The sequence below is a fragment of the Ascaphus truei genome, chromosome 12 (assembly GCF_040206685.1).
Source record: "Ascaphus truei isolate aAscTru1 chromosome 12, aAscTru1.hap1, whole genome shotgun sequence".
Lineage (NCBI taxonomy): Eukaryota > Metazoa > Chordata > Amphibia > Anura > Ascaphidae > Ascaphus > Ascaphus truei.
This window is the reverse complement of record NC_134494.1, coordinates 3,438,527-3,465,358: the sequence shown is the minus strand read 5'-3', so window position 1 is coordinate 3,465,358 and position 26,832 is coordinate 3,438,527. Positions and strand designations below refer to the sequence as shown.

Here is a 26,832-nt window from a genome sequence, read left to right as displayed (position 1 = left end):
CCCCCCTAGTTCTGTGAGATATTGATCCATCTCCTGAGGAAAGCTGCAGACTCCATTATCACTTCACGGTTTATGTAACGGCCACGTATTTTATGTTTTGATCAACATTTTTGTATCTTTTTTACAACCAAAAAAGTTTTTATTGAGTGCATGGTACAATTATCACATTTTCTACCAACCCATTATCTTATATAACAGTACCCATACCAACTCATTTTATAAGTAGACTCACGCAAGACATACCGGGGTTACGCACAGACCAACAAGACTTACAATCATACTACACCAGGGGGGAGGAAGGGAGGGGGGGGGGTGAGGCTGCCACAGAAAGACTTCAGCTCTGCTGGGCTCATCTTAGAAACTACGGTTCCAGCAAGGCCCTGGGTCTCTTGGGCTTTGAAGACTTCCGGTCCGACAGATCTCAGGTTAACTGCAATCGTAGTGTTGGCGTCTGATCTCTCGAATGTATCCCCTGCTCGCTCATTTCGCTTCCGAATTTAGTTGTCCCCTCTTGCTGACAGTATTCTATGTCTCCCCGTCCCCTACACTCATCCAAGGAGAACGCGCCTAGAGCTATTAGAGCTGTATGTTGGAGGCATTGATCCCTGGGATATCGTTCAGGTCTAACCATGGAGACCAGACTTTGAGAAAGTTTGTGCTGGTGTCGTTAACCAGACTTGTTAACTGTTCCATCCGGCAAACGTGCCAAATTCTATTCCTGATTTTTGGGATATTTGGTAGTTCCGGCTGCTTCCACAATGCTGCGATTTCGCACCTCAGGGCAGTTGCAAAATGTGCAATTAATTTGTGCTCCGACCTGTTTAACCCCGGGGTGCGTCTGGCCAGCAGAAACAACCAGGGGTCTAAAGGGATCGCGCAATCGAGAATTCTCTGGAGCCAATTTCTGATATCTTCCCAGATTGGGAGTATCTTGGTGCAACCCCACAGCATGTGTAGCAAGTCTGCCTGCTCCCCACATTGTTTAGGACACAATGGGGGGTAGCCCCTGACAAACTTTGACAATCGCAGTGGGGTCAGATACCACCTCATCAGGACGCGTTCTCCTTCAATGTCGTGCAAATTGAGCTCTTAGCTGCCGCCAAGACGATATAGTCCCAGTCCTTGTCCTCTAATGTGTCCCCTAGATCTCTTTCCCATCTATTCTTATATTTTAATGTCACGTCGGCGTCAGGATTCGGACAGACCACCGCTTTGTACATCGTAGAGATAAGTCCCCTGGTTCCTGTTCCAGTAGAACAGAGCTGTTCAAAATTAGTGCGTTGAGCTCGAATGGGAAATTTATCATAAAAAGCTCTTAACTGGAGGTATCTAAAGAATTCTGAATTTGGAACTGATTTTTCAGACTTAATTTGCTCAAATGGTTTGATAGAAATTCTACCCTCCAGGTGTAAAAGGCAAGTGTAGCCCTTCTGTGTCCATATAATGAAATCCTTCTTCTGCAGGCCCGGAGCGAAATCAGGGTTTCCCAAAATTGGGGTCATCAAGGAGTGTTGTCTCATTAAGACATGTTTATATTTGCTTTTGTTCCATACTGCTAAAGAGCCGACAATCGCGGGGAGCGGGTGTTTGAAGTCCTTGCGGACTTTATTTGGAAGCCACCGGGGCACAGCAGGCCGCCTCCAGCTCCACCCAACGCCTCCGACTAGGGTGGGTGTGCCACTGGATGATTTGGGTTAATTGGGCCGCTCTATAGTACGACAACAGGCAAGGTACCGCTAATCCTCCTTTTGTTGTGGGCCGAATTAGTGTGCTAGTTTTGACGCGGGGGGTTTTATTACCCCAGATAAATTTCACCATTGCGGACTGTAACCGAAGGATCTCTTCCCTGATTATAGGGACCGGAAGAGTCTGAAATAGGTACAGAATTCTGGGAAGGAGATTCATTTTTAGAGATTGAATCCTGCCAATCCAGGATATGTTGTACCCTGCCCATTTCCGGAGATCTTCCTTCAGTGTCCGAATTAGTCTGGGGTAATTAGCTTTATAAAGGGTGCCTGATTGTTTCGTGATATTTATTCCTAGATATTTTATGGAGGAGGTTTGCCATTTGAATTCAAAGTTCACCGTGATCAGTTTCTCGGTAGCTTTAGGTAAATTGATATTTAGGGCTTCTGATTTTGCCTGGTTAATTTTAAACCCCGATATCGCATTAAATTCCCCTAATAATTGGAAAACGTTCGGCAGAGAGGTGAGGGGCTGTGATAGTGTGAGTATCACGTCATCAGCGTACAGGGCCACCTTATGTCCCTGGTCACTAATTTTGATTCCTGCTATATTCGGGCTAAGGCGGATGTGCGCCGCTAGGGGTTCAATACATAGCGCAAAGAGAAGGGGTGACAGAGGACATCCCTGCCTGGTGCCGCTCTTTATCTGAAATTCTCCCGAGGGGAAGCCCTGGTGTCTGACCTTCGCCGTCGGTCCCCGATACAGAGCGAGAATTGCCTCTATCATTCTCCCCCCCAATCCGAACGCTCCCAGCGTCTCCCTCAAGTAGGGCCAATCAATTCTGTCGAACGCTTTTTCTGCATCTAAACTAAGCACCATAGACGGGATATGTTTTTTTTGCGCCAGATCAATCAAGTCGATAATCCGTCTGGTGTTATCAGCTGCTTGTCGACCGCATATGAACCCTACTTGATCTGGATGGACCAACTTGGACAACACCTGGTTAAGGCGGTTAGCTAAAAGTTTGGAAAATATTTTTGTGTCAGAGTTTATTAACGAGATGGGTCTATAGCTTTTACAGTCCGCTGGGTCTTTTCCTTGTTTGTGGATTACTGAGATAGACGCCTGGAGCATCGAGCTCGGGATGGGGGCACCATCCAGGAAGGAATTACATAATTTTAGTAGATGAGGAGCTAATATTTTGCGAAATTTCTTATAATAGAGATTGGAGAAGCCATCTGGGCCTGGGGCCTTGGCTGCCTTTAATGACTTCATTACCTCTAGGAGTTCCTCGATAGTAAAGTCTGCCTGTAGTGCGTCCCTCTCCTCTCTGGTCACTTTAGGCAATTGAGCCTCTGTTAAGAACGTCTTTAATCGTGCTTTTGTGGTTGGTGTGTGTGCCACCTTCGCCCCATCGTAGAGGGTTTCGTAATATATTTTAAATTCGTTAACTATTTGTTTGGGGTCAGAGGTCAGATCCCCCTGCACTGTTCGAATTGCCTGAATTTGGGAGACTTGGTTTTTGTCTCTAAGTTTGTTGGCAAGTAGGGTATCTGGCCTGTTTGCTTTCTCAAAAAAATTCCGCTTAGACCATGTCAGCTCCTTTTCAGCACGGGAAGTTAGCAAGATATTAAGCTTGGTTTTAGTGTCTAGCAACTCCTTAAGGGTCATTGCGTCTTTGTTATTTTTATGTCGAGTTGAGAGGACTGCCAATTATGCTTGTAATTGATTGATTTTCTTGTCCTTCTCTCTCTTTCGTCTGCTTGCAATCCTTATGAGCTCTCCTCTCAGAGTCGCCTTATGGGCTTCCCATAAGGTAGGCTGCGAAGTCACACTTCCCGTATTCTCCTGAAAGTATTCCCTGATTCTATCCCCTACATTTTGTGCAATTTCGGGGATTTTTAGTAAGACTTCATTGAGCTTCCAGTTCGCCCCTGGTCTGTCTAGGATAAAATCAGAGTGTAGGGATGCAAGGAGCACAGCTGAAGTAGAAGTCTGCAGGGAGAGTCCTGTAGAAAAAATGAATAAGGGGCACAACTCCGTGCTAAAACTGAGGGTGATTTATTGGATAATTGCACAGGGACAGAAACACAGCCCACACACCGACATGTTTCGTCCCACGGGACTTTATCAAGGTGTACCACATCACTATACCTCCTTACCTTTAATACACCCATTTCGCGCCAAAATCGCCCAACCGAGTACACTGCGCATGCGCGCCGGCGACGCGTCGCATCTCCGTGACATCGCCTCCCCTCTGGCACTAGTCCTGGAGTCAGAGACCACGTCACTGGGATGCGTCCGTTTCCACCCTGGAACGCATGCCAGCTGTGCTCCTATTGGGCGGAGGCGGAAGAGGGATGAAAACTACATTTTTTTACATTTTTTTACACTCAACAACTTTATTAGTGTTAAAAAAAAGGACAAACATATTTTGCCCATAGCTAAACTTTGCAAACAGACACATTGCTAGTTTAGTTTGGGGTTACATTAAAAACAAATGCTAATCACATTGAATAACCTTTGATAAAATAAAAAGAGAGAAGATATTTTAAACAGTCACAAAGCTACATTTAGACTTCGATCATTTTAGAAGATTATATTCTAATCTAAGTAGATAAGTTTATACAAAAATACTATAATATGATTATTTGTATCAAGCACTAACTTTATCCATACATTTGAATTATGTAGTCAGAGTATAGACTGAATCTATGTGATTGGCTGTATCATTGGATTTTATATGGGGGAATAGAAACACTTTATCATTAAAAGAGTTGATTATTGAGAATTTTTTCAAATGTGTATATATTAATTTTCTCTTATTCATAACCCATATATTGATGGGACAGAAGGACATAGAACAATTTTATTGTCAAAAAGTATACTTATATTCTAATATTCTAAACAATTAATAAGTGAATAGTGGCATCATAAAGAACCCTCCTCCACTATAGAAAGTGGGAAAGGTCCCAATCGATATTCATACCGTGAGGCACCCTGGTTCTTAATGTGAAGATCCAGAATGCCTCACGTTGATCAAGCTTTTTAACTCTATCACCCCCTCTGGGTGACATCTGAATGGACTCAATACCTTGAAATTTAAAGTTTTTTAGTCCACCTTTGCTGCAGTTGGTGAAGTGTTTAGGGACAGGGTGGTCCAGATTCCCTTTGGAGATCAATCGGATATGCTCCATTATTCGCACTTTAAGGTTCCTAATGGTTCTTCCAACATATTGGCTGCCGCACCCGCAAGTGATGAAGTAGACAATATATGTGGATTTGCAGTTGATAAATGATCTAGTGGCATGAAATTTTCCAGTTTGACTGGATAAACATTTGTTTGATTTATTGATATAGCCACAGATTTTGCAATTCCCACAAGGGAAAGAACCATTAGGAGCTGTATTACAATGTGTCGTTTGTGAGGAGAAGAGACTTGGGGTCAGAGAATTCGCAACCGTCTTGGCCTTCCTATAAACAATATTAGGACCTCCAGTAATATATTGTTTTAATGTAGGGTCCAGGGAGAGTACCGACCAATGTTTTTTAAGAATATATCTGACTTGTTCAGCTTGAGAGCTAAATGAGGTAATAAACAGGGGTGTATCATTAAATCTTAAGCCTCTCTTTGAGCGGTGGAATAGTTCTGATCTATTGGTAGATGAGACCTCCTCAATTGCCCTATTTAAATCATCTGGTTTGTAGCCCCGTTGCACAAAACGATCAAACATTTCTTTTACACGTTCATTATAGTCTTCCTCATTGGAACAATTGCGCCGTAGGCGAATGAATTGGCCCTTCGGGATACCTTTCAGGAGGGGCCCTGGATGACAGCTGTTGGCACGTAGGAAAGTATTCCGTGAATTAGATTTGCGATAAATGTCGGATTGAATAGATAGATTCATGTCAATGTATAAGTATAAATCTAAATAGTGAATGTGATGGTGATTGTATGTGTACGTGAAATTGAGGTTATAAATATTAATATTTAAAGTGTTAATAAAAGATAAAAGTGAAGTGACATCACCCTCCCAAATGAAAATGAGATCGTCAATAAAACGTTTGTAAAAGAAAATGTGCTCCTAAATTTGTTCCCATCTCCAAACACGTGGACAGACTCCCACCACCCCATGAAGAGGTTGGCGTAACTGGGAGCGAAGCTCGTTCCCATGGCTGTACCACGTGTTTGGAGATAGTGAACCCCATCAAACAAAAAGTAATTGTGCGTTAATAAAAAGTGAATAGAATCTAATAAAAATGTTGTCTGTGCTGGTGACATATCTGTGCGGGAAAGAAAATGACCAACAGCTGATAATCCATGCTCATGTGTAATCATTGTGTACAAGGACGTCACGTCCAGAGTAACCCAGATCATATTAGGTTTCCATACAATTTGATCAATATATGTCAGGAGGTCTCCACTATCAAGTATGAAAGAGGGCAGAGACTTCACAATCGGTTGTAAGAACCGGTCGACATAGCGTGAGACACCATCTCCCAAAGATCCAATACTGGATATTATAGGCCTCCCCGGAGGGTGGATCAAAGTTTTATGAATCTTCGGGAGATGGTGAAACACTGCAACAGTCAGGGTAGCATTAAATAAGAACTCTCTCTCGTTCTCATCAAGAACAAATAACATATTCCCTTCATCAATGAGTGATTTTAGTTCCCCTGAAATCTCTTGGTGGGGTCTGTTGTTAGTGCAGCATAGGAGCAAGTATCACAGAGCTGTCTTAAAGCCTCCCTGTGATAGTCATCCCTATGCTGCACCACCACTGCTCCCCCCTTGTCCGCATTTTTAATAATCAAGTTTTTGTTCTTCTTAAGTTCATCTAGTGCAATACTTTCACCTCTAGTGAGATTATCTTTATAATGCGTATAACGCGGGGTATCAAAAGTGAAGCCCTTTTCTAGAAGCATGAGGTCCCTCTCCACTAGACTCTCAAAAGTAGATAGGTATTTCCCTTTCGTGAAAGTGGGAAAAAACAGGGACCTTTTCTTGAGACCCGATGGTCTTCTCCCCAAGAAGTTATCTGGGTTGAACTCATCCACCGGATCACCCCCTAGTTCTTCCAAGTCTTGGATGGTACAGTGTTCCATAAAGGATAAACAGGGGTTAACAGCATCCTCAACATTCAAAGTATGTGAAACACTGGTATTAGAACTTCTAGCGTCATAGAACTTTTTTAAGGTGCATTTTCGAATAAATTTATGTAAATCAATTACAGTGTCAAAAATATTGAATTTACACTCTGGTGCGAACTTTAACCCTTTAGTTAAGAGAGAAAGTTCATCTGAGGAAAGTTCAACATTTGATAAATTGATGACACCATTCAAAAATTCTTTTTCCGTTTGTGTGGTGCTCCTTTTCCCTGATTTCCTCTTCCCCCTTCTCGTCGCTTTTCGTTTTTTGACGAATAGCTCGTTGAGGGACCCTCATCATAGGCCTCTGATGACCCAGTAGGTTGTTCATAACGAGACCTTGCTCCCTGCTGGCGTTGCTCTTTAGGTCTCTCTTGATAGGGAAAATTACTTCCTTGTTGTGAAAAGAATGAAACAGAATGACTGGCATTATCTGAGTATGACAACTCAGACTCAACATTTTGAGCTTCATTAGGTGAAGAGGTTTTCTTCAAAATTGATTTTTGTGACCAGGAATTGCTTCTGGATCTGCCAGGTGTAGAGAAACCGGACTGTTGGTCCCTACTCCCTCTTCTTGGCTGCACTATTCTTTCCCATGAGTAAACTTGTTTTTTCTCATAGTCCATTTTATCACGTGAGAACTTTACATCTTTCTTTCCCATTATCTCCTTCTCTGCCTCTTTAACAAACAGGGCCAGTTTTTTATCACTTTCCTTGAAGCCTTCCATTTTAGAAAATTTGGACAATTTTGTTTGCAAGGTTTTTATCTCAATTCGTACCCCTGATTTTTCCTTATTTTTGAGTGTTAAAATAAGATCAATAAGTTTGAATGAGCATTCGTTCAGAATGGTTTTCCAGTTAGTTTCAAACTCTTGACTAGGAAACCCAAATGTAGGGGACTTCTTAATCCTGAGTCCCCTAGGGATACGTTTGACTCTTGCATAGTTTTCAAGGGAGATAATGTCCCACCATAGTCTTGTATCAACAATCAATAGTTTTTCCAGCCTCAAGAAGTAATCATGCAAATCCGAAAAGTCCTCACATTCCACCTCTGCATTATCATCAAACACTCTCTGTGCTTTCTTTGTTCTTGCACCATAATCAAGGTAATTGAACACAAAGTCCGTATTATTAGAGTCCTGTAAAGTGTCCTCTGTACCATCCTCTGTCTCCATTGTGAACAAAAGATTGTACTGGTATTAGAATATATATAAAAAAATACTCAGTAGGTATTAACAATATAAACCAGTGCAACAACTCAATAAAAAATGTATGAGTATCCAACCCAGCAGTTTGGTAGGAGTGGCCCTTATTGGTAAAATATCAAGTCACACTGTAGAGCAGTCATCCAAGGGGATCCAATATGTATAAACGTAGAGATTGACGCTCATACAAGTGTATAGACTCACCAACTGTATTACAGCATATAGGTAGTCGCGCTGACTGACCGCTAGGTCCCATGTTCATGTCCCCCCTTGACCTAGTATTATATAATTGCTGGAATTATTCATAGAAGTTCCTATCTACCTATATGCTGTAATACAGTTGGTGAGTCTATACACTTGTATGAGCGTCAATCTCTACGTTTATACATATAGGATAAAATCAGAGCACCGCAGCTCTATCGGTGCATGATCTGACCACGAAATATCGTGGATGCCCGTGTGGGAGATCTGTGAAACCATTCTACTGGATACAAAAAGGTAGTCTATCCTACTATATCTGTCATTTGGGTGGGAGTAGAATGTAAAACCTTTATCCTGTCGGTGCTGTTCTCGCCAAATATCTAAAAGGTTATTGGTTCTCAGCCCTCTAATCCAAGTTTGTCTTATCCTTGAGTTAATTTTACCGCTCGGGGTGCATCTATCTAGTACTGGATCTAGCGTCTGGTTAAAGTCGCCCCCGAGTATTACACAGCCCTGCGCTATCCTCTGGAGGATAGAGAAGAATCTTTCTAGGAAAGTTTCCGTGCCTTCACTTGGCATATTGCTCCACCCCCATACCGTAGCTGACTTGTGTATGTATGTGCCTAATTGCCTTCTTTTATTGTTTACACTTACATCCGCTGCATTACTGCTGTAGTGCTCTCGTTACTATGTCCCACTCTCTATTATCCCCTTCTATCTGTTATCTGGCCTTGTGAACCTCCGCCCCCTCGTTGCCTCTGATGTCCGCTCGCTTCCGCTGCACTCTGTGCCGCATTTGGCTCGTCACGCCTTCCGCTACATGCCGCCGAGTTGTAGGTGAATGTTCTGGCGTCGCCGCGACAGTGTGCACCGGTACTCGCGGGTTTGCGGCCTCTTCCGGCGTTGGATGATGATGACTTCCGGTATCGCCTTCAGTCTGCCTCCTCCAAGATGGCGCCCGCTCTATTTCCGGCGCCGTTCTTCCGGCGGCCGCCATTTTCCCTCAGCTAGCCGCGAAGAAGGACGTCCCCTCACCTGCTCCCGCGTCAGGAACCGCTCCACTTCCGCAACGAAGCCATGCGGTGAGGCGCTTGCTGTGGCGCCATGTTGGATGCCTTGCGTTCCACTGCGACCCGCCATTTGCAGCAACAGGTAGGGGTTTGTATTTTTGTTATTTTTCCTTTTTTCTTAGGAGGATTACAGGTTTCCAGTACAGTCACTGGTGTCTCAGAGCACTCTTGAGACAGGGCGCGTTTCATGGCAAGCAGTCCAGCACTCTTAGTGGCATCATCAGCAGGTTATTGGCCCTGTCAGGCAATGTGGCAAGCTCTCTATTTAACAAACTGTTGGGTAAACCTCTACCCTAACTTTTAGGCCGTGTATTCAGTCAAATGGATTTAGGCATTCGCCTCAAATTACTGCGGGGATCGCCGGGTCTCGGGGTGATTTGGAAGGACCTACGGTGCTCCACTCTGTCTCCTCTCGTGCCTCTCTCCTGGGGCTTTTTGTCGGGCCCTCCTTCAGCCCCAGTTTATTGAGGAAATCCTCACTCTCTCCCGGGTCCTTCATTGATATGGCCTTCCCGTTCCTTATGACCAAGAGGCCGAATGGGAAGGTCCAACGATATCGAACTGCCCGGTCCCTCAGCAGTTTAGTGACGGGTTGCAGTGCTCTTCTCCTCATTAGTGTGATCGGGGATAGATCTTGGAACAACTGCATCGTGGCTCCCTCGAACCGGCAGGCCCCCTCCGCTCTAGTGCATTTAAAGATTGCGTCCCTTGTTTTAAAGTAATGTAGCCTAGCGATGATATCACGCGGTTGCTCCATTGCTGCAGGGCGGCTTCTAAGGGCTCTGTGACATGGCTCTTTCTGTTGCAGGTATGTCGGGCAGGAGTGTTTCTAGCCACCTGGATATGAATTCCTCCACATCTGTGATTGCCTCCGGGACCCCGCGCACTCTAATATTGTTGCGGCGGTCCCGGTTTTCGGCATCCTCCTGCCTGTCCAGTATCTCCGCTATCTGGGTTTGCATGTGCGAGGTTCTTTTATCCGCTTTCTTTATCTGCTTAGATGCGGTCGCCATCTTTTCCTCGAGGGCCCCTGTTCTCTCCCCCAGACCCTGTACCTCGTTTTTTAAGTCCTGGAGCCCGACATAAATCATATTTTTCATGTCCTGGTATAGGCGATCAAAATCGCAGATTCGGACAGGCATCTGTGTGGGCTCATTTGGGGGGTCTTCTTCCCTCTCCGATTCAGACCCCGCTGCTGATTCCGGCGCCCTCGCTGTAGCAGCGCCTCGTGGGGTAGAGCGACCCAGATATCTCCTTAAATCTCCCTCTTTTTTTTTCTTTGCGGTAAGTGGGGCCATCACGGGAGTATCTACCGCTCTGTCACTACTTTTAGTGGGTATTTTTGTTGTCGGTTACTGTCTTTTTTGTAATGTTATGGGAGGTGGGGGATGGAGCTCTGATTCTATGCTGCCATCCGCTCCAGCCTCGCGCATGCGCCTCCAACATTTTTGTATTTTATATGTTTGTGCACTTGACATTAATTTTTTCACTCCAATTTTATCACGATTTATGCGATAATTAATACTAAAATCAATTGGTGCGCTGCATATTTTTATCTTTTCAGATTAGAAGAAGGGGATGTGAAAGTAGAAGAATTAGCCAGAAAAATATAGTTTCCAGGCAGTTTAAGGCTCAAGATTATTTATTTATTTATTTATAAAATATTTTACCAGGAAGTAATACATTGAGAGTTACCTCTCGTTTTCAAGTATGTCCTGGGCACAGAGTAAAACAAATAATACATGGTTACAAGTACAGTTACATAAATGAACAAGGTGTACATTATATACAAGACATTGCGTGCACAGTTAAAGAAAATATATATTATGAGCGTATGAAACAGTTACAGACCAGATTAAAGTGTGAGACAGCCTTAGATTTGAAAGAACTTAAGCTGGTGGTGGATATGAGAGTCTCTGGTAGGTTGTTCCAGTTTTGGGGTGCACGGAAGGAGAAGGAGGAACGTCCAGATACTTTGTTGAGCCTTGGGACCATGAATAGTCTTTTGGAGTCTGATCTCAGGTGATAGGTGCTGCATGTGGTAGGGGTGAAGAGCTTGTTCAGGTAGCTGGGTAGCTTGCCCAGAAAGTATTTGAGGGTGAGACAGGAAAGGTGAACTTTGCGCCTAGACTCTAGTGATGACCAATCTAGTTCTTTGAGCATTTCGCAGTGATGTGTGTTGTAGTTGCATTGGAGAACAAAACGACAAATTGAATTGTAGAGGGTGTCAAGTTTGCTAAGGTGGGTTTGATTAGCCGAGCCATATACTATGTCTCCATAGTCAATAATTGGCATTAGCATCTGCTGTGCAACACGCTTTCTGACCAGGAGACTTAGGGAGGATTTGTTCCTGTAAAGTACCCCTAGTTTGGCATAGGTCATGGTTGTCAGGGTATCAATGTGCATCCCGAATGTTAAGTGGGAGTCAAACCATAAGCCCAGGTATTTAAAACTAGTGACAGGTGTTAGGGTGGTGTTAGCGTTGGTTCTAATCAGGAGCTCAGTCACTGGAAGCTTTACAAATTTAGTCTTGGTCCCAAATACCATTGTTACAGTCTTGTCAGTGTTTAAAAACAGTTTGTTTTGGGAAATCCAGTTTTCGAGTCTCAAAAAGTCAGACTGAAGTATGTGTTGAAGGTCAGAGAGGCTATGGCTGTGTGCATATAGGATTGTGTCATCTGCATACATGTGTATTGAGGCTTCCTTACAAGCTGTGGGAAGATCATTAATGAACACTGAGAAGAGTAGGGGCCCCAGAACAGAGCCTTGCGGGACACCACAGGTGATATCCAGGGGGTTGGAGTTAGAGCCTGAGATGGACACATGTTGGGATCTTCCTGATAGGTAGGACTGAAACCAGTTTAAAGCATGTTTCCCTATTCCAGAGCTCTGGAGTTTGTTAAGCAGGATAACATGATCAACTGTGTCAAAAGCCTTTGCAAAATCTAGGAATACTGCACCAGTGAGTTGTCCCCGTTCCATTCCACACTGGATTTCATTGCAAACTTTTAGCAGGGTAGTTACGGTGGAATGTTTGGGACGAAACCCAGACTGGAATTGGCTAGGGAAATTTGTCTTGGTGTAGAAATCGCTTAATTGGGAGTAGACACATTTTTCCATAACTTTGGATAGAATTGGGAGAAATGAGATTGGCCTGTAGTTTGAGACAGTGTTTTTGTCCCCACTTTTGAAGATTGGGACAACTCTGGCAGTTTTCCAGGTCTTAGGGATATGGCCTGCAGACAGGATAGAGTTGACTATGGACGCAATTGGTTTGGCAATGGCTGGGGCACCAAGTCGTAGGAACCTAGATTGTAGTAAGTCGGGTCCACATTGGCTGCTTAGTTTTAGTTTGAGGAGCGCTTGTGTAATCTCCTCTTCAGATACTGGGCTAAATTGAAAATTGTGGGCAGTGTTGGGAGGGGGTGGGGCTATAGGGGTACTCCCAGGATGAGATTCAGGTTTGTGGTTTGGGCTGCGTTTCGCTAATAAGTTAGTGGCACACCCCACAAAGTAATCATTGAATGCATTTGCAATGTCAGTGGGGTTTGTCAGAGTAATATCCCCCTTAGTGATATTACTTGGTTGTTGATGGTTAGGAGGCTGGAATATATTGTTGATAACCTTCCAGAAGTTAGCTGGGTTTGATGTATTTTGGTGGAGATTGTCAGAGTAATATTGTGCTTTTGCATGCCTTGTTTGCCTTGTGCACATGTTCCGCATGCATCTGTAGTGATTGAGATCCTTGGTAGTGCCAGTTACTTTGTAGCTTTTCCACAAGGCATCCCTGAACTGGTAGAGTGCTATAAGGTCAGTTGTAACCCATGGAAGGTGGGCCCCCCGTACCCTTATTTTGCGTAGTGGAGCATGGGTATCGCAGAGTTTTAAGAACTCGGATTGGAAATAGTCGAGCGCAGAATCGGGGTCGGGAATTAAATCGAATCTTTGCCATGGGCAGTTGGTAAGGTCATCCAGAAACTGTTGTGGGTTAAAGTTTTTAAATGTTCTAGTGAGGAGAACTTTAGGGCTTGATTGGGGCGGTTTAATTTCCCTTACATAGTACACTATTGCATGGTCACTGAAAATGTCAGGAAGGATGCCAGAGGATTGGATTCTGCTGGGGTTTGAGGAGAGAATCCAGTCTAGCAAGGAATGGTTCTGCGATTTCAGGTTTATCCGTGTGGGTTGGGAAATGAGTTGTGATAGGTTAAGTGACTTGAGTTGTATCTGGATTTTGTGGTTTTTAGGGTCAAGCCAATTGAAGTTGAAATCCCCTAGAACTAGCAGCTCACTCTTCTCATTCAGAGAGGAAATGGAGCCAAGAAATTGGGTGATATCAGTCAGGGATTGTAGAGGGGCTTTAGGGGGGCGGTAGATGCCAGCGAGCAAGATGGGTTTAGAAAAGGGGAGGCAGATTTTGCCAACTAGAGTTTCAAAAGAGGGTGGGCTTGGTGGGCAATTTAACAGTGTAAATTGTAAGGTGTCTGCAATATAAAATAACACCCCTCCTCCTCTCTTTGACCTATCTCTCCTAAAAATGGAGTATCCCTGAATGGCAATATGTGCATCAGGGGTTTTAGAGGATAGCCATGTTTCTGTAAGAACGATGGCTTTGGGTTTATGCATAAGGCACCATGCCCTTAGTTCATCCAGTTTGGGCAGCAGGCTCCGGATGTTTATATGGGCGACAGATAGCCCTTTTTGGAATTTAAAGGTGGAATTCTCAGGGGCATGGGACAGAGCTGAAATGGGAGGACCTGGGTTAGGTTTAATATCACCTGCTAAAGAGAGTAATAGTATGAGTAGAAATTTGGTTAGTTGTTTGCAAGTTGTAAATTTGTGGTGTTTGCCATTAGAGTGAGCAGTGGTTGGTGTGCTGTTTTTTAGAGTTCTCCACCAACATTCAGTAGATAGTGCAAGGCTTTTGAGTAGTCCAGGGTGTATGGTGATGTTGGGTGTGGGCCAGGATGGAGGAGTTTGTAGTGGATAGAGGGAGTAACATCTCCATGAGGCCAGGAGAAAGAAAAGAGTTAAAATACATAGCAGGTTCATGATGCCAGAGGTAGGCAGTGCTGCAAGGAGCTGTTGTGAGCAGAGTGAGTGTGAGCAGACTAACAGCAGGTGTGTGCCTGTTCCTTGTCAAATGTTTAGCTGTATTGCAATGCTAGAGTCAGTTCAGGGTTTCAGTGTATTGTGCAGTCAGTTTTGGGAGAGGCTGCAGTAAATAAATTGTAAAGGGGTGGGGGGTTGAAATAGGCAGATTAGCAAGCTTGGGATCATAGTGTGATCTGAATAGCTTACCGTTTGTTGTCTAGAGTAAAAGAGTGTGCAGTAGATCCAGTCCCCAGTCACCTCTAGTCAAACTGTAGTCTAACTGTATTTATCACTTAAAAGCTCACTTTAAATTCCTCACTGCCTAATGCAGTTCCTGCCCAATGCAGCAAAGGTGTTGGTATTATACAGATAAAAGCAGTCACATGACCCTCCCCCTCCCCAGTCAGTCAGCTTGTTCCATTTGGTCAATTAACAGCACAGAGTTAAGAGGAAGAAAAAAAAAAAAAACCTTTTACATTCAAACATACTAACTTATATCAATTCTACAAGGCCACAGTCAGGCTTTTACACAGGATTTGCACAGCATCAGGAACATACTTATATCAATTCTACAAGGCCACAGTCAGGCTTTTACACAGGATTTGCACAGCATCAGGAACATAATTATATCAATTCTACAAGGCCACAGTCAGGCTTTTACACAGGATAAGATTACAGAAAGTTAGGGGGTGATTGTCACAGTAACTTGTGATAGGTTATAATATACACCAAATATCTGGGTTGAATTGAACACGACTTAGATATAATAAATATCGTTTATTCCTTAAAGAAGGAGAACACACAAGATGATACAAATAACAGACAAGAAATAGCACTTACTTAGGGGTTGGACAATGAAGCAATCAGGTACAGGATTGACAATTCATTCAGCAATACAGGTTCAAATGAAGACATCACGAAAAGACACTGGGCATAGAGCTTACACTCATTTATATGGAGTTTCAGCCCCATACCCTAACAGGAGGTGCACGACATTGGATGACAATTATCTGCACCCAATCCCTCCTTGCCGCCTCACTTGAGAGGCAAAGTAATACCTGCCCATTGGGTGTGTATTATTCTAATCAGGGGCTCATTTCCCTAGCCCCCCTCCCATAAGACTGGCGTCGCCCAGTCTGCTTGGGACAGGAAAACTTTTGTCCCAAGGTGTGAAACACAACAGTTATCACAAGTACCCACGACCTGCTTTCCTTTGTGCTAGCATACACAAGCAGGGTGGGGGAGCCTTTGATCAGGGGGTTTATTGTAGACCACTTGTCTTCCCCCTGAGCATTAAGATACCATATGGGCTCTAGCCTTCCCGGGCTTTTACCCTGGACCCAAAATACAATACATTCCTTAATATCTAAATATATTAAAATAATCCGTTCGAAGGCGACCGGTGGAGTCTCAGGGGGAGCAAAAGAAGCATAGTACGCGGAAGCCCACCTGACAGCGGCAGTTTGGATCATTCACGGAGCATCCCCCCCCCTCCTCCTCTTCCTTCCCCAGCCCTCCCTTCCCCCCCCTCCCTGCCCCAGTATCCATTGGGCATGTCTTCCCCCCCTGTTCGTCTTGTGAGTCTAGTTCGTCAAAATTTTGGAAGGTTTGTATAAAACAAAAATGAAAGCTTTTATTATGGTGATATATTTGGAGATAATGGAGAGTGTTACCATGTAAGATGTATTTCACCCAATAAAACCAAAGTTATAAAAAAAAAAAAAAAATCCGTTCGGCTGGGCCGAGCGGGCCGAAACTTGCCAGACCCTCATGCCGGAAGGGACTCTCCATGGTTGCCAAGTTTCAACTCGCTGCGACCCACCGGACCGGAGTTACACAAACACAGTTTAAAAGCACATTACAAAAGTGGCTTTTAACTGCCATGCAAGTCAATGGCAGAAACCTAAACTTTACCATTACCCTGACTCCGTTCTGTTGCCCCAAGAGGGTCACTATTTGCCATGCAATCCTGCCGGAAGTAGGACTACCTGGTGACCGAATCTCAGCCCTCTAGGTTGAACAGAACCGGAGTTATGGGTTCCAGGTTTCCGCTCATTCTGACTTAGCTGTTTTTTCACGTGGCTTCCCTCCATTAAAATCAATAGGGCCGGCGCCTCCATAGGAAATGCATGGGCCGGCACCGCCATAGGATTCAATGGTAGGACCCTCCTGGCCGGCGCGACCCTTTCTCATTGCCATTAATTGTCGGACCCTGTTGGGGTCAAGTGAGGGGGTTCCTAACATCTAGAGGCAAAAGGAATTTTATTTCTGGGTGCCCTAGAACAAAAGTTCCCACGCCAATTGGCCGTGAACTTGACCGAGGCCCTAGTTCCCATGCTAATGGCGCGATCAAAGCTCTTTTGTGACAATGTTTCCGCTCTTGCGGTTTTGCGGTCTGGGTGGCTGCTAGCTCGTCTCAGGAGGTCGGCTTCCAGGAATCCCCATTGAAATGCATTACTCCATTCACTTTCAATGGAGAACCGCCGCTCCTCCTCTCGAGCCCCACCTGTAGGTCTTCTACGGAAACGGGCCCAAATCGCCGGAATCTCCATAGGATTGTATTGAGCCCCAATGGCGACCTATGGAGAAACTGCAAAATGGAGCCTGCAAAGGCGGGAAAAGGGACAAAGGGCCATAAACACAGAATTAACATTAACCCCTTCCCTCCCGCATAGATCCCAGTGTGTCACGCTGTGCAGCCCGCAGACCACGCCAGTCCCCTGTACAGAGGTGGGATGTTGAATATACACACCGACAGCAGAGGGAGCGGGTCCGGGATGTGGTTGTAGAGTGGCCAGGCCTGGATTAAGATTTAGAATAGTCGTTGTACTTGCAGAGTTCAGGAGTATAGAGAGTTCCGTAGTCAAATCCGTTTCTGTGTCCAAGGGTCTGAGAGGTAAGAATCGTGATGGGTAAGCTGAAGTCGGGAGCCAGAGAGGTAAGTCAGACAAGCTGGTTCAAATCTGTAGGGATAAAGACAAACAGGAGCACGACACAGTTTCCAGGCTACACCGGAAGCAAGGAGCTATGCAGAGCAAGGAGGAAGTGGCAGAGCAGTGTATTTAAAGCGGTATCCACCAATCCAGACGGAGGCTCCTGAGAGGCTGGGAGTGACAGGGCTCAGCTGAGAGTGCAGGAGGCGTGGCAAGAACTCCCGGGCTGAGCGGGGGGCGGAGGCAGGCATGGCGCGCGTGTTACAAGTACCAGGGATAGATGCGCGCTCTGTAACGCCGGCGCGAGAATCCAAGATGGCGGCCGTGGCATGAGTAGCAGGAATTGCCGCGCGCCAGCAGGGGTAGCGATGAGGGGCAGAGGCAGCAGCAGCTGCAGTACTGGTAGTGGGTAAGGAGGGGTCACGTCGCAGGGGACGTGGCCCCCGATTCCTTACACAGTGTATGTGTTGGTGCAGACACTGGAATGGGAACAATACATATTCATAGGGGGATACACAGTTGGTGCTGAAGCAGGGGCATAACTACAGTACTGGACATCATTCCAGTTAACCCCTCGCCTCCCAGGTGAGAGCAGGGGGTGGCCAAAGGGGGTGTAACCCCTTTAATACCGGGCCAAACCCCCTCTCCCATGACAGTGTTCACTATAATAAATATGTGCTAAGCAGAAAAATACTGCTGCGGCCGAGTTTATTCGAGCATTTGCCCGTTCTCGGCCGCAGCAGTAACCTGGCGCGCGCCGGAGGGTGCCGGGCGCGCGCCGAAGCAGCGGAAGAGCGCCCTCCGATCGGGGCGCTCTCCCTCCCGCTGCCGGGTCCGCCGGGTCCCCCGGAACCCCCTGCCGCCGTCCCCCACATCGCGGGACACCAGGGCTCCCTCGGGGAGCCCTGGACGCGCGTGCAGGGGGCGCAGGCTCCCGATGACGCGTGACCGCGCCCGAGGGCGGCCACTAGCAAGCCGGGAAATCTCCCGGCTTGCGGAACTAGCCCTGCTCGAATAAATCGTGTCGGTAGTGTATATCTTGTCAACAATATTCTTTATATGGGCATTGCATTGATTACACTGTATAATGATTATGTAATGTACTGTATATATGCTTTTGTATCATTAATAATTTTCAGACCAAGCCTTTTGGGACTTTCTCATTTTGGTCTCTTTGCATATGCTTGGTAATAAAATCCTTACTCATTTACCCTATTTTGGCATGGACATTCGAATATTGATTCAGACGAAAAGAAGAAGAGGTTACAGAGAGAAAGCGGGAAGCCCAAGAGAGACAGGGGTCATCAATATGGCAATTTAAGTCCCCAAGGAAAAGGGGAGTCTGAGGAAAGAAAGGAGAGCCAGGATTCAAAGTGTGAGAGAAAGCCAGAAAAGGTATGAGTAGAGGTAGTTGGGAGATAGATGATAACCACATGGATAGGGAGAGGGGAAAAAAAGTTGAACAGTGTGAGCCTCAAAAAGGGGGAAAAGAGAGGGAGGAATAGGAAGGGTTCGGTAATGGTAGAGGAGCCCCACGCCTCCTCCGCTGCCATCAGGGTGCAAAAAAGAAAGGCCACCATAAGAGAGGGCAGTGTCAAGTGCAGAGTCAGAGTGAGTGTGTCAGGTCTCAGTTATAGCAAAGAGGAGCAGAGAGTGAGAGAGAAAGAAGTAATGCACAGAGAGGAACTTGTTGGAAAGGGAGCGAGTATTCCAAAAGGCCCAGGAGAAAGGGACAGAGGAGGGAGGGTGGCAGGGGACGGGCATGAGGTTAGAGGGGTTTATACCAGAAGGAGTAAATGTTTTATGTAGGAAGCGAGGATGAGAGCAAGTAGAAATAAGGTAGGGACCAGGATTCGGAGAGATATCCCCAGAAGAAAGGAGAAGCATGGAAATAAAGAGAATGTTTTGGGAGGATTTATAAGGGTGTGTTTTAGTGCAGGGGTACAGCTGTGTAGTTGTCATGAAAGGGGGTGGCTGGCCGGGAATAAAGGGGTTACACCACAGCTGGCCCCCCCTACCATCGTGTGGAAGGCGAGGGGTTAACTGTAATAATGATTACATGTGTTTTTATTCCCCTGCCTCCGTGCAAAATGTGTTTCCCCCTGGTTACATGTATTTTTCCCATTACAGTGAATGCACCAAACACATACACTGGGATCAGGTCGGGAGGGAAAGGGTGAATTGTATTTACTTGATTAGGGCCCTTTGTTCCCCTTCCTGCCTTTTTAATCCCCGTTTGCAGCCCGTCCCATAGGCCGCCATTGGAGCTCCATGCAAGCCTATGGAGATTTCAAGGGTTTTTGCCTGATATCAAAGAAGACTAGCAGATGGCGCCCGAGAGGATGAGTGGAATTTCTCCATTGAAGTGAATGGCGTAATGTCTTTCAATGGGAATTCCTCGAGTTCGCTCTCCAAGAACAAGTTGGCTGCCGGCCAAACCGCAATCTCCGAAAGCGGATACAATTTCAATGAAAGAGCCTTTGAACACTAAATTGGCATGGGAACTTGGTCACGGCCAAGTTCATTCATATTAAAACTGTAGCTCCAGTTCTAGGGCAGGTAGCGGTCCAGTTCTTTTTGCCCCTAGCTCAGGGGACCCCCCTTACTCGACCCCAACAGGGTCTGATGGGCAATGGCCACAGGAAAGGATCGCGGCCGCCACGAGGGTCGCCCCATTGACCGCAATGACGGAGAAAAGCCGCTTGGTTTTAAACCCCAAAGTGTAAAACTGTGAAAACTGAAAACCCATATCTCCGGTTCTGTAAGGACTAGAGGGCTGGGATTTGGCCACCATGTAGTCACTGCTCCGGCATGATTGCATGGCAATTTCCAGCCCTCTCCGATCAACCGAACAGAGTATGGATAACTGTTTAAAGTGTGGGTCTGCCATTGATTCTAATGGCGGAGTTGCTCCATTGAAAGCCTATGGCGGTGGAGCCAATTGAATCCAATGGTATGAGTGAAAGGCAGTGATTTCTTTTAGCCTGTGGCGGAGAATCCTGCATTAAAGTTAATAAGGAGGTTTTAACTTGTTTTTATTATCTCCGGTTCTGGGGGTCATGGAAGGCTGATATTTGGCTCCTATAGCGTGTGTCCTGCGGCATGAGGACCTAGCAAATTTCAGCCCACTCAGACCCACAGAACGGATTATTTTAATATATGTATGATATTAAAATGTTACTCTGTATCATTGATGAAGTGATGATCATTGGGAAGCGCAAACATGTGAAGACAGAAAATAATATTCTGGGGTAGCTATCTGCTTCAATGGAAGTATGCCCTCAGGTACCTTTGGTAATAAACAAAAGAGGTACCTGAGTGCATACTTCCATTGAAGCAGATAGCTACCCCCACCGCAGCTGGCGGATCATCACTTAAAGATACCTTTACGTACACACATCCATCCTCACATTTGTGAGTAGTCTACATATAGACGTTAAGAAGGCATCTTCACTTTTATTATTTAAACAATATTGCATCAGAACATTATTTTCTGTCTTCACATGTTTGCGCTTCCCAATGATCATCACTTCATCAACTCCACACGGGATTGAGAGAGCAATCCCCCACTGGGTCACAGCAGCATTCATCAAATGTGTTTGTATATCAATTATTGTTTTCCACTATTGCACTGATATTATTCTGTTGCACACGGATAATTTGAGCGCCACTATTGATAATTTTTCTTTTCATCTGTATCCCTGATATCTCAAAGCCTGCGAAAACTACTGGCCCATGAGGTATGCTAATGGATAGGAGGCGACAGTGTGGCTACAGTAAGCTCACTGAACAAAGGCTCCCCCACCCTGATTAAGTATTCTAGGTCGGGGAAGAGCAGGACATGGGTACTTGTGTAAAATATTGTGCTTTACACCTGTGGTCGGAGTTTCCCGGGCCAGAATCCCAAATGGCAGACTAGGAGACGCCAACCTGTTAGTGTGGGGTTCAGGAAATGGGACTCTGACCAGAGGATTGTGCGCATGTGCCAGCTACCTGGGGGCAGGTACCAAAGTGCTTCCCACGTTAGCTGGCAAAGAGCAATTGGGTGCAGGTAATTGTCATCCAATACCTGAGACCCAATGGTAGGGAATAGGAGCAGAACTCCATAAAAGAGAGTGTAAGCTCTATTCCAAGTTGTTGTTCGTGACTACATCTGAATGATACCCGATGCCTTGGTGAATTGCTAATCCGAATCCTGATTACTTCATTGCCCCATTCCCACGTAAGTGTATATATTCTGTGTGTTATTTGTTCAATATTGTGTGTTCACCTTCCCTGAAGGAATAAACTTTCTTTATCATATCACAGTCGCTTTCAATTTAACCCAGTTATTTTGGTGTACAGTATATTGTAACCCTGTAAGCTACCGTAACAGGCTTATAATAAACTGGTGGCAGCAGCGGGATTGAATTGAAGAGGGTTAGATCGTGGGGCTATGGTCGTTGCTGAGGAGCGTTGCCTCCTCCAAACCAGGTAAAACACCCCCCACCCGCACACCCTGACCCTCCCCCCAAATCAAAAGGCTCCGGCAGCTTGCCGGAATTGCGGCTCTTCCTCCGCAGCCATCTGCATCCTGCATCCTGGAGCACTTCCACTGGACGGACCATATCAGGTCGGGCCAGGGGTACAAAACCACCTGGATGTAGCAAGCCAACTGCTTGCCGGGCACTGCTGATGATGGTCGTGAGAGGTGTGCTCCGGCCGCCGCTCTGCTGCATCCCGCCGGGTGCGGATGGATGGCCGCCGCTCTCTGTCGCTGTCACCGATGCAACCCGGCCAGATTCTCCGGGAGACGTTCCGCAGAGGTTTGTCGCCCGGCTGGGCGGGATCCATTGGAGGATGCAGTTATACGGGTTACCTTCTTCGCAGCTTGTGAGCGTTGGCCCTGAGGGGCTCATTCGCCCGACTGTGCACGGTCGGGGCATTGGGCTCTGATGTGGCCCGCTTTGTTGCAATGATAACACTGCCGCTCTTGCCGGAACTTCCCCGCCTTCGGTGGACTACCTCCCGCAAGAGGCTACCGAGTCCAATGCGGGGTTGTTCGAGCTCCGTGCTCTTTCCGGAACTTCCCCGCCGTCGGTGGACTACCTCCCGCAAGGGGCTGCTGAGTCCAATGCGGGGTCGCTCGAGCTCCGGGTCTCTGGCATGCTGGAGCGGGGTCCTCTCCCTCTGCTCCATGTGGGTTGATGGGTGCAGCGGCGGCAACGTGCCTGGCCCGCTCAGTCTGCTGGGTTTCGTATACTCTGATCGCCTCCTCCATCTGTTCCATATCCCTGCCCTCCGTGGGCAGCACCTTTCTCTCAGCTGTGCCCGGGTTCAGACAGTACATAAACTGGCACCCTCGCTCATGCTTGGATGCTTCTTGCGAGTAGGTTAGAACAATGATGTGGTGCAATATCCCCTGTTATTTGTTGTACAACAGTGTGTTCAATATCACTAGCCTTAGGAACTCGCACTTGACCCGAGTTCCTGCTGTGTTACAGAGTCCCGCAGTAAACTGTAACACAGATTCAATTCAATCCCGCCGCTGCCACCAGTTTATTATAAGCCTGTCACGGTAGCTTACAGGGTTACAATATACACCAAAATAACTGGGTTAAATTGAAAGCGACTGTGATATGATAAAGAAAGTTTATTCCTTCAGGGAAGGTGAACACACAATATTGAACAAATAACACACATAATATATACACTTACGTGGGAATGGGGCAATGAAGTAATCAGGATTCGGATCCTGGCTGCTTACCTACCCACTGTAGGTATTTTTATGACCGAGCTTCAAAGGGGTCTCAATGGGCTGTCGGTATTTTTATGACCGAGCCTCAAAAGACTCTCACATATTTAGAGTCCCCCTGTCTAAAACAGTGTCAGTTATGAAAAGACCCAGAGACCCATAATGTATACAATACTGGCATAATGATGCACAGCAGATGTCAGGCTAGTGACACCTCTGAGTCAGAAATCAGACACAGTGGCCCCAAGTTATGGGTGTAGCCCAGGTATGCTAAGTGGCATGGGCGTCAACCTGACCCATGCGCCCTGCCCACTGGACAGCCCTTTTGACCGGTTTTATGAACTGTGGGTAACTTGGCTATTCGTGGGGTTTTTTGTTCACACGAGGGGATTGGATCCACATGTTAAAGATAGCTTTGGGCAGTCTATAACTGTGGCTCCCCAGGTATCCCCGCTGTGATTCCTGAATTTTAATCCATTATGTAAAGATGCACGACCTTGTTCCAGCCCAGCAGCAACCAGACCAGGAGTGAAGGGATTAATAACAACATAACCACAGGACTTTTAAAACCAAGGCTGCATTTCTTGCACTGGCAAGCAAAGGACAATTTCTTTCGTTCCAAGGACAATTTATTTAGTTCCCTTATTCCAGTAAGTGTTGTTTTCAAGTGTATTCTGCAGATGTCGTGTGTTTGTCTATGAAGGAAATAAATCACAATTTATTTTGCAACTTGTTCTGTTCAATCAAGTACCCAGAAATATAAATGTGTTGATAAAAGTTTGTATCATCGTGACACTTATTTCCTGGCCTTCAGTTCTGAGAGGGCAGGAGCAAAGCATCTGGGCCCCAGGAATCCCAGTACAGTTTACTGGGGGATTGCCATGTCCCAGGGGGCAAGGGAGAGGGCAGTAGTCAGAATCCCAGGTGGTTTCTGGAATACAGAAGTGATGCCACTCAGGGTGGGGACTGCCCTAGACACAGAGATGCGAGGCATATGTATGCCGGAGCAGCTACAGGTGGGACCAGGGCAGGTAGGGTCCCTACAGGATAGTGACCTAGCTCTTTTCCAGACTGATTTGACAGAGAAGCGACGGTCTGTGCTTGATAGCTGGTCTCTTGCTGGTACAGAGACATGCCAGTCTCTGGGCAGTATGCAGCCTGGTCTGCAGAGGTGCCCCTTCACGGTGGTCCACGGTGTCAAATGCTGCAGAGAGGTCGAATAATATGAGCAGAGTGTAATGACCTCTGTCTTTGGCAGCATGGAGGTCATCAGTTATTTTAGTGAGGGCTGTTTCCATGGAGTGAGCAGTGCGGAAGCCAGATTGTAGAGGGTCTAGGAGAGAATAGGTGTTGAGAAAATGGAGCAAGTAAGAGAATACAAGGTGTTCAAGGAGTTTAGAGGCAAAAGGCAGGACGGAGACAGATCGATAGTTAGAAAGACAGGTAGGGTCAAGCTTGCTGTTTTGAGTAATGGTATAACTGTAGCATGTTTGAAGGAGGATGAAAGGTTCCAGAGCAGAGGAATGAGTTAAAAATGTGTGTGAGTGTAGGGATTATAGTAGGACCAAGAGGTTTTAGGAGATGGGAGGGAATGGGGTCAAGAGGGCAAGTGATAGAGGGAGAAGAGGCGATCAACAGCAACACATCCTCCTCTGAGACAGTGGAAAAAGAGTAAAGGAATGCAGGAGGAGAGTTAGGAAGAGGTGTAGGATGGGAGGAAGAAACAGAGGGGATGTTCTGACGTATGGATTCCTCCTTTTCCTTAAAATAGTCAGCAAAGTCCTGAGCGGAGATGGAGGAAGGAGAGGCAGCTGAGGGTGGTTTGAGTAGAGTATCAAAGACAGAGAACAGTCGGCGTGGGTTAGACTTGTGCATGTTGATTAATGAAGAAAAGTAGGCTTGTTTAGCTTGCGAGAGGGCAGAGTTGAAACAGGATAGCATAAATTTGTAGTGAAGGAAGTCTGCGAGAGTATGAGATTTCCTCCAGAGGCGTTCAGAGGACCAAGTGGAGGAACGCAGCATGCGCGTGTGGGAATTTAGCCAGGGTCTAGGGTTAGAAGGGCGAGGGCGGAAGAGAGAAAGCGGGACATGTAGATCAAGAGAGGAGGATAAGGCAGAGTTGTAGTTCATGACCAGGTTGTCAGGGTCGGTAGCAAAGCTGAGAGAGGAGCGTAAAGTGGATTCAAAGTCAGGTAAGTGAATAGCGCGCAGGTTTCTGCAGAACCGGGGGGTAGATGGAGGTGGAGAAAGGGAGAAGCGAGATAGAGAGAATGAGATGAGGTGATGGTCAGAGAGAGGAAAAGAGGAAATGGAGAAATCGGAGAGAGAGAGAAGTTTTTAGTGAAAACCAGGTCTAAGTAGTGGCCATCCTTGTGGGTGCTGGCTGCAGTCCACTGTTGAAGGCCAAAAGAAGAGGTTAGAGAAAGAAAGCCGGAAGCCCAAGGGAGAGAGGGGTCATCAATGTGTCAATTGAAGTCCCCATGAAGAAGAACAGGGGAGTCTGAGGACAGAAAGAGAGAGAGCCAGGATTCAAAGTGAGAAAGGCAGATGAGTAGAGGTAGGTGGGCGATAGATGACCACCACACAGACAGGGAGAGGAGAGAAGATCTGGACAGTGTGAGCCTCAAAGGAGGGAAAAGCAAGAGATGGAGGTTAGTGAGGAGCAGGTAGGTAGCTGGGTGACAGTTAGAAGGGGAAGCAGGGGCAATACGGAGAGGCAGGTCGTTTCTGAACTGACCCATCCCAATAGATTTGCCATGTTGAGTGAAGATATTGGGAATGTCGGGGAAGAAATGGCAAGGCTGGGGGAGACTAATTCCTCTAGCAGCCAGGGGAATAGTTCCTCCAGCACAGTGGGGACTTAGGATGCTCAGATACAAAGAAATATTGTGGTGCTAGGGGACTCCATTATTAGGAAAGTAGATAGGGCAATATGTTGCAATGACCGCATGAACCAAACAGTTTGTTGTCTCCCGGGTGCTCGGGTTCGGCACATTGCGGATCGGGTAGACAGATTGTTGAGGGGGGGTGGGATTGACCCTGCGGCCTTGGTACACATTGGAACCAATGACAAAGTTAGAGAAAGATGCAGGGTCCTAAAAAATGATTTCAGGGATCTAGGCCAAAAGCTTAAGGCAAGGACCTCCAAGGTAGTATTTTCTGAAATACTACCAGTGCCATGCGCTACCGCAGATAGACAGTCAGATCAGGGAGGTTAATGCATGGCTAAGAAAGTGGTGCAGGAAGGAGGGGTTTGGGTTTTTAGAGCACTGGGACTCCTTTTCTGAGAGGTGCCATCTATATTCTAGGGACGGATTGAACCTCAATGAAGAGGGATCTTCTGTGCTAGGGGGGAGAATGCTAAAAAGGTTGGAGGAGATTTTAAACTAGGATGGAGAGGGGAGGGGAATGAAACAGATAATGAACTAAATGGAATAGAGGATACAAGGTGGTATGGAGGTAGAATGGGGGCAAGTGCGAGTTTGACAAGCAGTGCGTCACCCATAGTAAATACAGATAATACTAGAAAACTTCTAAAGACTAAACCAAGCGGGTGCAGAAAGGAAGGAGCAGATAAAATAATAGTTCAGGCTGAAAAAAACTTAAATGCATGCTTTCTAATGCAAGAAGCCTGACAGATTAAATGGGGGAGCTTGAATTAATAGCTGCAAGGGAGCAGTATGATATCATACAGTAGGCATTACTGAAACATGGGGGGGGATGAAACTCATGACTGGACAGTTAATTTAGAGGGTTATTCA

The 26,832-nt window shown here is 46.1% G+C and overlaps 1 protein-coding gene across 1 annotated transcript in view; it reads right to left on the bottom strand.

The window, feature by feature from the left end:
* Positions 1-26,832, bottom strand: part of LOC142464294 (uncharacterized) — a 566,786-nt gene that overhangs the window by 489,109 nt on the left and 50,845 nt on the right. The gene's annotated exons all lie outside the window — the stretch shown is intronic.